At 41.1% G+C, this 13,229-nt stretch overlaps 1 protein-coding gene across 2 annotated transcripts in view; it reads right to left on the bottom strand.

The window, feature by feature from the left end:
* LOC126998891 (microtubule-associated protein futsch-like) overlaps positions 1–10,836 on the bottom strand; it is a 130,253-nt gene extending 119,417 nt beyond the window's left edge. For both annotated transcript variants that reach the window (XM_050861093.1, XM_050861094.1), the window contains exon 1: positions 10,409–10,836. The gene's annotated coding sequence lies outside the window, so the exon portion shown is untranslated. The remainder of the gene's footprint in view (positions 1–10,408) is intronic.
* Between the last annotated feature and the right edge of the window lie 2,393 nt (positions 10,837–13,229).

Genomic DNA, 13,229 nt, shown 5'->3' with positions numbered 1-13,229 from the left:
AATTCTCTGATCGACTTGTACGCAATACTCTGACTGCCCATCGCTCTTATTAATTAAAATCTCAGTTTCTGCTACCTTTTCATTTATCTGTCTTCTTTTATTTCTTCTAGGCAATCTTCTGACCTCAGAGTGCAGACTTCAATATTCTGCCCTCTGCTTTTAATTTATCTGTATTTATTTTTTTCGTTTAAATGGATAAAATATTGTGTTGATATATGCTAAATGTTTTCATAATAATCCAGCTGTTGGCTAATAAAATTCACTAGCTGCTGTGATTTTTTTTCATAATTTATCGGTCGCTTTTTTCAGGTCACAAAACTTAAGTCCACTCCACAGAACCCTGACATGACAACCCTGACAAGAACTTTGCACCCGTACAGCCCGAGTAGCCTCCCTCCTTCCTTCCCTCCCTCCCTTCCTCCCTAAGCAACCCAGCGATGCATCAGCACACAACTCAACGCTGAGTACGTAAGTTGAATTATGATAGAAGCAAGTAAACTGCTGCAGGGAACAGACGGACACACCACTGGGTGGCACCGCCACTCCTGTGACGTCCACGCCCGCGCCTGACACGTGGACACACGCCTGCTCAACGCGTCCTCGTCTGTTACCTTGCATTCATCTCACGTGATGGCACCTGCAGTTTTCCTATTTTTACTTTCCCATGTGTAAACAAAAGTAAAAACAGAAGACAATAAAATTTGTGGTTGAGCTTTTTATAATGTATATGCCGGTAAATTGGCTACATTTCACCCGAAACCCATTGTCAGAGACCACGAAAAACTCAGATTAATTGGTAGCCGTAGTATTTATTCTAACATGATTTTTTCTTTCCTATGACAAATTTCTTCATAAGGGAAGCATCAAAACAACTCTGAAGCAAGATTTTAAACTAAGTTTTGGCATCTATTCCATCTATTGGATCGGTATGTTTACTAGGAATTATTTTCTACTCAGCTATTGGTTTTTGTATTCTCAGCAAATAAGTTCTCATCCACCTCAGCAAAGAATAGCCGCGCACAGCCCGGCTCAACCCATTAAAGCATTTACCTCATCTACGCCGTCTTGCCCCGTCCAAACCAACTCGAGAACGCAGTGGCTAGCCTAAACCTTCTTAGCCCGGCCCATGTGGTGCAGCCTATCTCAACCAAAGTCAGCCTAGTATAGCCGAGGCAGGCCGTGGCCAGAATAACACAGCTTCGTTCAGCCCAACCTATCTTGCCTTTGCCCCACCCACTTCCTCTCCTCGCCGGGGAATACTGGTTGGCATCACGCGTGGGGATTTACGTGTTCCCATTTACATATTAATCTCGTGTGTACAAAGACACAACATTAATCATTTTACGGAGCCACAACTCCTCACTTCGAGTCTTCCCGAGCTCGTGTGCTTCTGCTATTTCTTTTCTTCTAAATCCAGTACAGCTTACAAGTGTGACTTCACACACCAGGGTTTTCCTTGGCTCTTCATATGAGCGGGAAAACTTCCATTCACAAACAGTTCACGTCAGCGTAAGAACAGGCGCCCATGTCTCACAACCATATAGATTTATAGAGTAAGACAGGAGCACAAGCGATCTCTATTATAAAGGACATAACTTTTTAATATATTGAGAACAACACGATTATACATAAAAGAAAGTTCAGTGGAGTAAACATAGGCTTTAAGACAAATAAAAATTTCTGACACGGGTACACAATATAAGGACAGGAAGGAAAAACATTATACATGTAATGCGGGTGAATAACTACTAATGATCCTAAAGTGAAATTTTGTGTTTATCTACGAACCACTTGCTTGTAATGTGATTATATAGACGATGCTTGAGCCAGACAGAGGTCAAAGGCAATATCAAACAAAGAGGAGCAGCTGATGGTCATCACACTGACTCATGCATGTGGTGCTCGGCGAGGTCATACTAACACTCATTCTTTCATACTGTTTCATCCAGTAATCACAAAAATCTTGCGCTTAACACTAAAAATTTCGTAGACATTCATTATTTTGTCGTGTCCTATGACCGTGGCGCAGCGTGACAAAATGCAAATTAGTAACAACTTATTCAGTGAGGACTGAAGTGCTTTGTCAAACAATTATGAAATACATTTACACAAACGTAATTTCATATACATTAATTAAACAGAAAATAAAACATTTGAATAGCATTATCAAGACTTATCTTTAAAAAAAAAGTGAGAAAGTAGTCTCCCAAACTGACAATTATTATTCAGAGTCGCGCCGGGCCGTGACGCGAGTGTTGAACCGAGAGTTGTATCGCCATGGCCGTTGCTCTCCCAGCGCACTGAACTAATGTTGTTAATGTAAAGTTGTAAACAATAATTAAGGTCATCCACAAGTCGCCTTCGTCCTTTGTACCGTGGGCGCGGGGAGGCGGGAGAAAACAGGACACTTTCCTTTACGACGAAGAGCTCTAATGAATATTATTAGTATTCTTTGTATTCTTCGAAAAGTAAATGAAAACTTGTTACCTGTTGTTTTGATCGCAGCACGAAAACATGTTATTCTTACTTTAGTGAATGACGCGATAAAATTGAAAGCTAAGTAAAAATATGATGAAAATTTGTTATGGAGCAGTGTGTGAGTCATGACCACGCAATCCAAGGCCTGCCACGGGTGACGCTCCATCCAAGGGGTGAAAAAAAAGCGAGGTACTTGCATAAAGGGTGGTATAAAGGGTGTAAGGTATCTGGCGTATATTGTCCCTATAATCTACCGAATTTAGGCTTTGAGGTCGGAATTTGGGTGCCAAAGCTTTTTTTTTTATCTTCATAACGACCCAGGAGACCGTGTAGATATCCCATGAAAAAGTTCTGAAAAAGTTATTTTGTTTCTTCAATGTTCGCCTCGCTGCAATCATTATTTGCTAGTCAATGAAGTTGAGAGATGTAACTAAGAACTATTCCACTAAGCATGCTGGTTTTGGTGTCTAACTCCATGCAGGTACTCTGATCCACGGAATGCAAGTCAGCAAAAACTTATTACCTCGAGTTACTGCATTTTACAAAGATCCAATATGTCGGCCACACACTCATGAATACTGATATTTGAATGACCGGTCAGCTTAGAAAGATGCTGTTTGTGTCTGCACCCTTGTTTTATGATACAATGAATCCCTACGAAGCAACAATACTTACATCCCATGATAACATATTGTAACCAGTCAGCTAAGAAATGTACTGTTGGTTTTCATCTTCAAGTTTCATACTTAAGTGCAAAAATAATCACCACAGTTTAGTTTTTTTCTTTTTCTTTTCGTGTGTCGTTGAGTGTTGGCAACTTTCGCAAAAGTAATATCAAAGTATATATTTTTGATATATGAACTTCAAAAGTTTTGCGTTACAGATTCAAGTAATAGTGTTTTTACATCTGTTATGAATCTAAGTACCTCATCTAAATCACCATTATCAACCCCTTCAATGAATCTGTAAACCAAAGTTACATCACTGCAGTTTACCAATAGGCGCACCTAACATCACCATAGCCGATCCAGGATTCAGGACGTTTCCTAACTTATAGGCGGTAATGTTATAATTGTATTTCGTAAAGAATCCTTATAACCGAAAACTAACTAAAATTATGAGTATTCTTTTTTCTTGAACAGAACATTGAATACACAACAGAACAATAATATGAAAATACGTTCATATTTTATACGACAGCTGTGGCCCGAGGCAGCAGCGCACGCCATTTTGCGGGTATCAGATACCTTAAATAAGTTTTTTTTACTGCGCCAAGCAGGTGATGTCATTTACTGTGACTTCGTGAGCTTTCATATTTATCTATTTGTGTATACTTCATGGAGGCATAACTTACATTACTACTTTCAATTTTACTAGTGACACGACTATGTGACTGTTTATCGCAATAGAATTTCACTCAATTAAGTGAATCGGACACCATAGAAATATTACCAGTGTGTGTATGAATGAATACAAAGATAAGCAAATACTTTGATCTAACTTCAGGATGTCTCGTGGATCATTTATAAATATAAACGGAAAAAATTCGGACAGGCTATTCTTTATCCCACTACCGCCACTCGAGGCACAAAAATAGTCCCTCCACCAAGTTTGTACCCCACATTTGGTGATGTTAGGTGCGCCTATTTCCAAAATATGCAAGTTCAGCTGTTATAGTCTTCCTGTACAAGTTTAGAAGCGCTTGGGTTATTCTGGCAATTCTTCTCTACCGATTATTATTATTATTATTATTATTATTATTATTATTATTATTATTATTATTATTATTATTATCATTATTATTATGATAAGCTACCAAAGCCTCCCTTCAGGGTGCAGATACAAGTTGAACCACACAAAATACCAAAAGGTACTGGAAAAAGCAAAGGCAACGAATAATTAAGAAACTGGCCAGTCAAAGCCAAAAGGAGGAAATATAAAATTACTGTTTCAAAAAGACATTCACACGAGACTTAAATGTAGAAATGTCTGCAGAAAGGACAATCTCATTGGGTAACTGATTCCATGAACTTGTCAACGACGGAAGGAAACAGGAAACATCGTGAGAATTGTGTCGTACAAAAATTCATAGGATTAAAAGCAAGATCCTTTTGACTAAGAGCAAACCTCGTAACCCGGGCAGGAGTAAAAGGATCAGGCAAAGCATTGTGAAAGGGATGCAGATTATTCTTAATTTTTTTTTTAAATAAAATTCTAAGGGCACCAACTTGACGCCGATGATCAAGATCAAGAACAAGTGCAGGCAATTGGCAGCAGACATCCAAACAGGAGCACAATACTCAAAGTGGGGCAAAATGAATGCATAAAAAGATTTGATTAATTGGGGAACATTTAACTTTTCAGTAACAGGGGCACCAAAACTAAAGAGCATAATCGAAATGGGGCCTAGTCGGTGTCAGATATACTTTCAGGATCATTTCTGTGCTCCTGCTGCTAACTCTTTTGTAATAAAACCGATTTTATTTGCGCGGCTCTTAGCGATTACTTGGTGGTTCCAGTAATTTCTGGGTCGAAGATCAGACAGAGTCCAAACGCACACATAAATCCTTTTTGCATAAGCAGAAACGAAGAACTGTGTAATCTAATGTGAAATTATGAACAGGGTTATACATTCCTACACTTGGGATGCTGTATTTGTCGGTGTTGAACTGCATCATCCATTTTTTGGATCACCAACACTGACCGTTTAGTGCCTCCTGCCACACCACATCTTCGTTGTCAAAAATAATTAGTCGTCCTATTTTTGTGCCATCAGCAAACCTGCTGTTGTCCTTGACTATTCCACAGTCAAGATCAATATTGTTGATGAAAATGATAAACAACAATGGGCCTAATACTGGTCTTTGTTGGACGCCATAATTTAACGTGAGACAAATCTGATTTATTCCCGTTTACTTAAACACTCTGGATCCTCTCACTAAGCCACGCCAAGAATCACCTTAAGACTTTACCCTCTATCCTTTGGGCTTTTAGTTCATCTTAAAGTCTTGGGTGAGGCATCTTTTTAAATGCTTTACTAAAAATCTAAATATAGAATATAACAATTTCCGTCCTGATCTGCCGCTTCGTACAACTTTTAGTAAAATGGAAAAAGATTAGAAAGACAAAATTTACCAATAATGAACCCATGATGAAGGTCGTAGTTAAGAATGTGTTTATATAAATGGTTTATTATTTATCGCCATAATATACTAATAATTTATCTACAAACGACGTCAAAATTATAAGTGGAGTGAAGAAATGTATTACTATCATTATAACTACAATTACAACTACTATTGCGACTGGAACTACTAACATTACAACTAATAATAAATAATTATAATAATACAACTACTACTACTGTTGCTGCTGCTGCTACCACTAAAGCTTACAAGAATACTAAATATATGAACGTTGTAATTCCTCTAATTTAACGAATAGTGTTCTTAAAAGAGGAAGCGTGGTTCAGTTATTCATATCTATTTGACCAGTTGCATGGCTACATTGAGAAACTCAATTATCGTCTGCAGCAAAGTTTTCGTGCTACCGTTTTTATTACTCTGAAAAAATGGATGTGTGAAGAAAACTTTGAATTTTTAAATGGTTTCTTTTTTGTACCAGTAAAAGTTATCTGGACTTGTGCAAATTAGCATAAGTGAACACATGCGAGCAAGGGGACTGTGCACGCACACCACGAACACACGCAAGGACAAGATGAAAAAACCTGCACACACACACACACACACACACACACACACACACACACACACACACACACACACACACACACACACACACATTCGTGTAAAAAGTACACAACCGTTTGAAAATAACACACGAGACTAATCAAATGAAACAAAAGATGGTAAAGATTCGTTTTAGGTCCGTGCCAGTATCTCATAATCTACTTAATGAAACATCAATATCTCTTCATATATCTTTTCTACAAACCTTCAACAGTCATGGAAACGCTTTGAAAATCCAATTCAAGGACTTTTTTTTTACTCTTGAAAATAGAGGATAATGTTTACGAAAGCGCGTCGCCTTTTCTGGCGGCGGCCGCGGCGACGCTGCTGCCGCCGGAGCCGTAAAATAGCTCGCAGAGGGTTTAGGGTCGGGGAGCATATTTAAACTACTCCAACTGAACTTTACGACCTACTAACGGGGGGACTGCGCCCCCCTCGACCCCCCCTTCTAACCAGGGGGGGCCCCCCTGGACCCCCCCCACATGTATATGTGACTTATTTCAGCGAGGAGGTATTTCTCGCAACATCGGGTGCAGCGTCGCCGCGGCCGTCGCCAGAAGAGGCGACACGCTTTCGTAAACATTATCCCCTATTTTCAAGAGTAAAAAAAAAGTCCTTGAATTGGTTTTTCAAAGCGTTTCCATGACTGTTGAAGGTTTGTAGAAAAGATATATGAAGAGATACTGATGTTTCATAAGGTAGGTAATGAGATACTGGCACGGACCTAAAACGAATCTTAACCCAAAAGATTAACGTCATTATCCAAACACGGCGCTCATACACGTACTGTTCTGAAACTCCCCTGCATGCGAGACGGCCGCTTTGACATGCAACGGAAACACATTCTTTGTTTACACACGTGGTGCTGCAGCTGTATTATCATCATACTGACTGTTGTGGTGGCTGTTGCTATTGCTGCTGTTGTTATTGTTGCTGCTACTGCTGTCGTTATTGTCGGGGCTGCTGTTTATGTGCTGAGATGTTATTTTTTTCGTACATTAGTCAGATTTTCAACGCTCTTTTTGTTGTTACTATTCCTGTAGCTGCAATTGTCTGTTCAAGTAAGATCCGCTGTTGTTAATAATGCTGCTGCTGCTACTGCTGTTTTGCTGTTGTTGTTGTTGTTGTTGTTGTTGTTGTTGTTGTTGTTGTTGTTGTTGTTGTTGTTGTTGTTGTTGTTGTTGTTGTTGTTGTTGCTGATGTTGCTGTAGCTGCTGCTGCTGTAATTTTTGTTGACATTGTTGCTTTAGTGCTGTCCTTTTGTTTTGTTGCTGATGTTGTTTTGCTTATGGTGTTGTTCTGGCTGCTGCTGTACTTACAGTTGCTACATGTTTAAGTAGAGTCCATTCTAACACCAAATTGCCTCAATAAAGCCACCAACAGGCCTCACACGCCTTACTATCTAGCCTCCTGGCAGGTCCTTCGAAACCTCTCCTGACAGGCGCCACAGTGCCAGACTTTACCGCCTGTCCCATGTGGCGTGAGGGGAAGCAACGTGGGTTATTCGCTGACGCGCGGATCAGCGGATGTGGACAGATAAAGGTTCTCCTAAATTAGATTATACCATGGATTTCTCAATAGCCAATGTTTTCTCAGTTAAGATATTCTTGAACACTAACGGGCCATACAAAACGCGCCAGAAGGACATGTGCACAAGGCTGCTCTTGGATTTGGTCGTCGTAGTTCAGTGGCGGGGATGAAGAGGCATACACCGCCACGCCAATTACTCATGCCTCGCTTACCAATACCAGGTCATCCATCATTATTTTATTTTTTTACGGTGCAAGAGAGGAGGAAGAAAAATACAATTGTCACTGATTGATTTGGTTCGAGCGGTGTCTTTATGAAAGAGTTTGTCATAAGAAGGAGGAAATACATATTAGGGAAGAACACAGTTGGTATTACTTTCCTGACAATCACTATAGCGTAGCCTCTTTCTCGGGGTTATGTACGGGTTTTGTTTGCTGCAATTAAAACTGTCATACCTTTCGAAGAGTGGCTCTACTATTCTAAAGGAGCAGAGCGAGGGAGCATGTGGTGTGGAGCACTGGATACAAACGCAGCCCGCGTCACGACTATACGATTATGACACTACTACATCACCAGCCTCGACCGCGTTGCGACATTATCACAGCAAACGCGAGAGGAAGGGGAGATGCCACGAGCTAGGATTCTAACATTTATGAATCAAGAGCCCCGAAATAAAATAAAAAAGAAATAAAACGAAACAATAAAGAATATGAAAAAAAATAAACACTCAAGCAAATAGACAAGAATGAAAAATAAAACATGGAAGGAGAAATACAATGAACAAGGAATTATGTGACGTGAAAATGATGAGCGCGACATTAGAAGAAAAAGAGCAAACGTAGAAAACATGTAAATAACCTACCCCAAAAAACTATAATGCGCCGGCAACAAAAAACAGTACCAAGTTGATACAGATTGCTACACATTCCCACCGCTAACAGCAACAGAGGAGGCAGGAGGCATACTAATAAAGGCCTTATACCAGCACAAGTGGGGCTCAAATGACTCCACCCACGGTTCAAGGCCGTACCATGCAACAACAACACCCACCACCTTAAACTGCCTTCCTTCCCTCCCGACCAACACCCCCCAGCACCACCACTACCACCACCTTCAACACAAATACCATCACCACGAAGACAACCACCACCACCGCCAACAACACAAATACCACCACGACAGCCACCACCACCTTCACAACTTCACCAGCACAAATACCACCACCATCACCAACACTAACACCATGCACCAATCAACACCACCGACATCACCAGCATTACCCTCTCATACTGCAGTTAAGGAGGGGATGATTTAGACGTCTGACGAACTCTTAAGGGACCACTGAATGCGTGGCCTCGGCATGCGACACCAGAGGGCAGAAGCGGCGCGTGGGCTGACCATCATCACGAGGTGCCACTGTCAGTGTGGCCGCGCGGGGGGTGCCTAGGTCGGCCCGCCATGAGCGTCGCGGTGCCCCACCCAGCAGTCAGAGCACGTACGGAACGAGCGCAAACTACATTACGTTCCGCGTTCCTCCTTCCATTTGTAGTAATTGGATGTTGTGAGAGCCAGGAAGGGAGGCGTGCCTTTCTGTGGTGGCTCACGAGTATAACCTAACGAGAAAGTTGTGTGTGTGTGTGTGTGTGTGTGTGTGTGTGTGTGTGTGTGTGTGTGTGTGTGTGTGTGTGTGTGTGTGTGTGTGTGTTGCTAATTAGTACCTTCCTCGCTCAGAAAATACAATTACCCAAAACAGATCAAAGAGAATTTTAGAATGCCAATATCTCTCTGGCTTTGTTCGAACGGCACAGCGTTCTCAAAATACATCCAGTTAATAGTATAAGCATCAACAGCTGACACGTGCGAAGAAAAGTCAGGAGGAAGGAAAATATACATATGATACATGTATCATAACAATAACATTTCTCGGTACTCTCGAATATCGACATTTAATCAAGCATTTCATTTCCGCCTCTATTTCCTCTTCTTCACTTCCTCCCTCTCCTCTTAATCCTCCTCTTCCTCCTCCTCCTCCTTATGACTACTACTTTTAGTACTACTACTACTACTACTACTACTACTACTACTGCCATTATGTCCAACAAACAGAAGACTATTTCCGCTACGTGTGCTAATGCTGTAATGGGTATTGCAACACCACACTGAGATAATATTCCACTTAGATCATCCCTCCTGATCACATCCACTTTTATATTCTTGCCAAGAGATATGATGAATAACAAAACCTCATTACTAAGCGGAGGAGCACAAGCGTCTCTTCAGTAGAAAAGTCCTTCGTTCGTCCTCCACGGCGTCACGTGTATTGGCGTGCTCTCGATAAGTCCTCCATACCTAATGCTGTCTGGCGCCAAACACCACTGCGATACTTATCAATATGTTCAAAGGCCGTTTCTTTGCGTCTCTTCGCAGTAACAACCTAATGGCATACATACATATACATATACATTCAAACATGGTATTTTCTAAGACCTAAAGTACTCCTCGTCATAATCAATCGAATAAGAAGTTGGTGCAGCTCAACTTTTTATACACTGAATATCCTTACTGTAGCTTACGTTTAATTTAGAAGGTGAGCTTCTGAGTGCAAGCAATTTTCACTTCCACCTTCCACCTTCACTTCTATTTTCACTCACCTGTGTAGCCAGCGAAGCACGTTGGGAAGAAAAGCAACGCGATCCACTGCCCACTATCGTCCTGTTTTCGTCTGGGCTTTTGTGTGACCGCTCTTCAGATGCTTAGAAAGTTCAGTTTACAGAAACTGTCCAAAGATTTTCTTGTTTCCTATCACAGGGTCCAAAAATGTTCAAATTACAGAGGCTCCTCAGCTCTTGTCATTAGGGAAAGAGATGTTTTTAAGTGTTGCATTTGCTCGTCGAAGCTCCATAGCCGGGAGAATGATCTCAGCCACTCCGTCTCAAAGGGAGACTGTTGCTCGTTACACATTTGCACTTGTGAGCACCGTTTCCAAAGTCTGCACTACTTGCAACACTTAGTTCCCCGGCATATGCAGAAGTTAACACTTCTTCCACAGTCGGTCGGGCCTTCCAGCCTAAGTTTGATCGAGACCAGGCTGGTGATATCTGCTGGGTTACTCTGTGATAAGCAGCGAACGATAAGATTGTCAGATAAGGGCAAGTGAGATTCGAGAGCATCGCCGTGGAAAGATAAGAGTCCATATGGCTGATTCCCGCGATTATTCATATATTATTCACATCGAAGCGTAAAGAGTTTCCATATCTATTCTACGAATTTCCTTACATAACATGTTTTTTCGAAACCCACCCTGTGCGACAAGAACGTACTGGACCGCCTCACACCCTGAAGGGGAAGAAGGGGGACCACGGGGCGGTGAGAAATGAGTGTGTGGCGGCGATAGCATATCGCTGAGGATGGCCATGTCTTGCTGTTTATCTATTGATTCTGTTGAAACATTACTTCAATTAGTTTGTTTGCTTTGCAGCAAGTTACGTAAGATTATTTTAATTGTTATCGTTCCAGCAAATAAGTTTTCTTATTTTCTCTTGAGCTAAAAAGAAAAAAAGATATTAAAATTTGATATTATCAAGCTTACATGCCCGCTTACTAAAGCTGCCATCTTACTAGCTTAGAATTCAGTGTTAATCTGTAAGCCTAAAAAGTAATAATGATTAGTGTGGTGACAGCCTCGGCGAGAGCCCTCTCTTCACCCATCCATATCAAGTGAGGATTAAGGGCTGGCAGCGAGGCCGGTGAAGATTACCGCGGCTCCGGCGGCTTCTGCCAGACCGAGGCAACTCTGATAACGAGTAATAAAACTGTTAAATCTTACCAGACTTTAGACTAAAGCCAAAATGCAGTATATTATAGAAATGTAACTACGACTAGAGAGCACACCACACTCATGTACTGGCCCGTAACAGTCACAGCTACCTTGACGTCATCATGTTTGAAACCAGACTTCATGATGTAAGACACCAACAGCATAACACACAGTTGCTCATAGGGAAAAAAACAATGTCAATAAATATAAATAGTGCACACGTCATCAGCAACTTCGACTTTCTTTTTATATCTTAATGAATGTCAACGTGTTGCAAAAATAAAGATAAACTATGACGGTTGTAAAAAAATTACGAATATATTATACTGTTTGGCATTAAAGTCCTATAGCGATAGAGACACTCCACTTGGGCATGTCGTTCAATAGGTTTTCACTTTGCTTACTTTCTAACTTCAATTACTCAGACACTTAATGTGACTTTCAAGACATGTCTTTGAAACTATTGAAACTATGATAACGTCCAGAACGTGCCTGAGTTAAGGGTGATTAATTGATTGATTCATATCATGGGAATGGTATACAGTCACTCGAAATCGCTTAAAGAGTGCCATCGTGAGAATTTTGATCGGAGTCCCAATCCCTTCTGTGCACTGAGCACTGACATAACCTTCATAAAATGTACAGGTAAGACTGATTTATGTGGATGTGTAGTGATACTTTCATTCAATACTGTTTTCTAGCCACAGAAAATGAGGATTTTTGCTGCAGAGCATCCTCATTTATTTCTGCATTCAAGCTACGTAAGTGTTCGTTTGGAGAGCCGTTGTATCCTTTCTGGACCTATGAAAACATTGGTTCTAAAAATAACTTCAGGCGTCTGTCCCAGAGTCGCAAATTTTTCACTCATTTTTTCACTTCAATTTACTCTCAAACAAGGTAAGAGTAGCAGTCAACGACGTGCTTTACTGCATAACAGTTATACAATCTACCCACACTATCAGCAACATAACTCCCCTCGTGTCACATTCACGTGCTACACAGTGATCGGCTCAGGTGTCACTTGACGCATATATTTAGGATCGTTCACGGTGTGATGAAACCATAAAATCACGCCTAACAGAAATATATTAGAATCGATGTATTTAGAATCTTGAAGCAAAACGGCGAGGCATTGTATCTTTTCTTATTAGCTAAACTCAACATTAAGCCACCAACGAGTTACAGCAAATCATCTTCCTCCTCTTCTTCCTCGCCACCAAAACCATCGGCATCAATGCCATCGTAACCTTCAGCATCGACTCTCTGGTTTTCTCGATTATCGAAAATAGTTCTTTGAGTTGCAATTCCTTAAAAACTTGAAGCAAGGACTTCATACTGCCGCACGTCATCCAGAATACTTCGTTCTTTTATCCCATTCGATACAGGAATGTGTACTCGCAGACAATGGCTCTGGAGTGGCGGACACACACGCATTATGGGCCGTGCCGGGCTGTTGACTCAAGCCTCCACGCTGTGTACACTGGACTGGGAGAGTGGCTGCCGGCCTGATTGTTTTTCAAACGAATTTACTTTGTTGTAGTTCACGTCAAGTTTATTCCATCATTTCCTAATCCCGTTGGTAAATAACGTTTCTGCGAGATCCATCACTGACTTACGACGGCTGAGCTCGACTCCATTACTTCCAACTTGTGACG

The sequence above is a fragment of the Eriocheir sinensis genome, chromosome 15, assembly GCF_024679095.1.
Source record: "Eriocheir sinensis breed Jianghai 21 chromosome 15, ASM2467909v1, whole genome shotgun sequence".
NCBI lineage: Eukaryota > Metazoa > Arthropoda > Malacostraca > Decapoda > Varunidae > Eriocheir > Eriocheir sinensis.
Note: the sequence above shows the minus strand (reverse complement) of the source record. Positions and strands in the feature narration are given on the sequence as shown.